At 51.9% G+C, this 214-nt stretch overlaps 1 pseudogene; it reads right to left on the minus strand.

Moving 5' to 3' along the window:
- LOC107665747 (macrophage mannose receptor 1-like) overlaps positions 1 to 214 on the minus strand; it is a 19,032-nt pseudogene that overhangs the window by 8,994 nt on the left and 9,824 nt on the right.

Here is a 214-nt window from a genome sequence, read left to right on the forward strand (position 1 = left end):
ACCCTAGAGGACCCAGTTCGAAGTTCCCTCGGAAGGGAAAGTCTCAGGTTACGTATGTAACCATGGTTCCCTGAGAAGGGAACGAGACACTGCGTCCTCTAGGGTCGCTATGGGGAATGCCTTCAGTGTGACCGGTGTCTGAAGCATATATCTAAAAACGACAATAACATTGGCCGGCGACAGCCTATGACGTCATTACCCTGCGCGATCACAG

This window comes from Sinocyclocheilus anshuiensis, unplaced genomic scaffold (genome assembly GCF_001515605.1).
Source record: "Sinocyclocheilus anshuiensis isolate Anshui unplaced genomic scaffold, SAMN03320099.WGS_v1.1 scaffold1000, whole genome shotgun sequence".
Classification (NCBI taxonomy): Eukaryota; Metazoa; Chordata; class Actinopteri; order Cypriniformes; family Cyprinidae; genus Sinocyclocheilus; species Sinocyclocheilus anshuiensis.